Source organism: Orycteropus afer, unplaced genomic scaffold, assembly GCF_000298275.1.
Source record: "Orycteropus afer afer isolate SDZICR_OR568_19922 unplaced genomic scaffold, OryAfe1.0 scaffold00001, whole genome shotgun sequence".
NCBI classification, from domain to species: domain Eukaryota; kingdom Metazoa; phylum Chordata; class Mammalia; order Tubulidentata; family Orycteropodidae; genus Orycteropus; species Orycteropus afer.
Window position 1 is genome coordinate 31389932 of NW_006921588.1, and position 2686 is coordinate 31392617.

General features: G+C 39.7%; 1 protein-coding gene across 1 annotated transcript in view; it reads right to left on the bottom strand.

Moving 5' to 3' along the window:
* Positions 1 to 2686, bottom strand: part of LOC103200620 (kelch-like protein 23) — an 18525-nt gene that overhangs the window by 13751 nt on the left and 2088 nt on the right. The gene's annotated exons all lie outside the window — the stretch shown is intronic.

The window sequence follows — 2686 nt, forward strand, 5'->3', positions numbered from 1 at the left end:
TGCCCAACCTTCCTTCCGAGGAGTGGCTGGTGGGTTTGAACCGCCAGCCTTCTGGTTAGCAGTCAAGTGCCTTAGGCACTATGCTACCAGAGCTCCTAACTTTTACTTAGCATTCCTATATACCAGGTGTAGTTCACTCTCCTTATTCATTTCTACTCGAAAATAAAAGTGGCTTTACAAGCAAGGAAGTTATGACGAGGGAGGGGAAGGAGATTCGGAAGGACCTAAACAGCCAAGTATTTATTTCTCCTCTGTACCTTCTTAAACCAAAAAAGGAAATGAATTTGAAATTTGACTCTTACCAGTTTAAGCTCCCATTACCATGGAAGGCTGCTGATTTGTCACCATGACTACAAGATAAATTAAGTTGGGGGGGGGGAACAATGGTATCCATGCTATAGAAAAAAGGAAAACTAAAAATTTAGCACAGAAGCCCACCCATCAGAACCAGTAACCATCAAAACCGCATGTGACTGATAAAGTGTTACTCTTCCCTGGGGTGATGAAAATTAAACAAGAATCAAAACTTCAAGTTAGAAGTAAAAACTTCTGGAACTTCAGACCTAACTGGTAGGTATGGAAGGCTTTGGTGTCTGAGATTCTTCCATTCCACTCAAGGATAAGGCAAGAATATACATGGCTTTGATTCAGAGCTGACATACCATTGCAATATTTTTTCCCAGCAAGCACTGTTCCATAATGATTTAAAAAAAAAAAAAAATTTCAGAAAATAAACTTCCATCCTAAAAGAAATATACTCTAACTACAAAACCACTGAAATTGTTATCATTAAGAAACAGAAGCAGAAAAGCAACAAGATTTACAATTAAAAAAAAAACAACTCACTGCCATTGAGTCGGATCTGACTTATAGCAATTCCTCCTTGAGTTTCCGAGGCAGTATCACTACGGAAGCGGATTGCCCAATCTTCCTTCCGAGGAGTGGCTGGTGGGTTTGAACCACCAGCCTTCTAGTTAGCAGTCAAATGCCTTAGGCACTATACTACCACAGTTCCTCCTGAGATTTATAATAGTTGCTAAAATGCTTGAAATTTCCTTGTTTCTTTCGTAGGAGAGAAGTCAGACAGGACACTTTGAACCACGCAAGGGAGGAAAATGGGAACAGAAAAGTGGGGGTCAAGTTCAGGCAGAGCCAAGAGCCAGAGCAGCAAGAGCAAAGTGCTTTAAGCTACCTTCTCCCACTATACCAACTACTGCTGAACCTGTCAATGTATTATGCATATGAGACTATAACTAATATGAAAGCTATTTCTGTCCTATCAAAATTCACATGTTCTTCTATAATGACTTTCATGACAAAAATGCCTAGCTTCTACTGTGCCTGTAACATTTACAGACACTGCTGTACTTCACATACAGAATCCACTCTAGAATCCTAAACTTGGGTGGCACAAATGATTTGTACTGGACTACAAAATTAAAGGTTGGCAGTTTGAACCCACTCAGCAGTGCATGAATAAAGGACTAGGGATCTGCTTCTGTAAAGATTTCAGCCAAGAAAATTCTGTGGAGCACTTCTACTCTGTCATACATGGAGTTGGAATTGACCCCATGGCAAGAGTTTATTCTTTTTTTAGGCAATGTTGTTAATGATACTCATGGTACAGATGGTAAAACTGAGGCACTGAGAGGTTAAGCAATTTTCCCAAGCTCACCAGCAAGTGGGAGGTTGGGATTTGGACCCAAGCAGTTTGGCTTCAGAACCAGCGAGCCTCATCTCCAGAACATTCTGCCTCTCATGCTTCCTGCCTGTCCTCCAAGGATCACACCAGGTCAGATTCTCAAACCAGGTCAAATTCCCACACCCTTGCTGGCATTAAAAAAAGAAACAGAAAGGCCTGGGAAGAAACACTTGGAATAAAATGACACAAATTTGGGTAACAAACTACCAGTTGTTTTTGTAAAACTCCCCAGCACCAATGAATAAATGTAATTAAATAAGGCTCCAGCTTAATCTTTTTTTTTCCAACGGAAGGGAAGGAGAGCAAAGCTAATATAATTGCCAAACACAGCAGAAAAGTGTTTATCAGACAGATACTGAGACCCAACATTATACCTGGCTCTATGGGCCACATGAAAAGGTATGGGGTCTGTCCCTCTGTTTATCCTCTGGGACAGGAATTGAATCACAAAAGCACAGGTTATTTATCTTGGCAGATTGTACTTGTTATACCCTACAGGAAGAAAATCTTTCAAGATTTTAATGAAGGGCATTAAATGACATAATTTTAAGAGGGAAAAAGTTCAACATTTAAAAGAATTCAATCTGGTGGAGAATCTCTTTAAAAGAGTTTGATTTCAAGAGCAAGGAAAAAACAAAAGCAAAAAACTGGTATACTGGTATTTAAAACATGCGCTAATAAAACCACCTAGTTTACTCTCTTCATTTAATCTCTGACTTAAATATAAATTTTTAAAACCCAAAGCCAAGATCTAAGCTAAAAACTTAGCCACAGAGTGAATAGAATGAATTATACTAGTTACTAGTCTATATATATATGTTGTTGTTATTTTGTTGTTATTTGCCCTCCAGTCGGCCCAGACTCATAGTGACCCCTCCTTGGGTTTCCCAGGCAGTATCACTATGGAAGTAGGATTGCCCAACCTTCCTTCCGAGGAGTGGCTGGTGGGTTTGAACCGCCAGCCTTCAATATATATATACACAA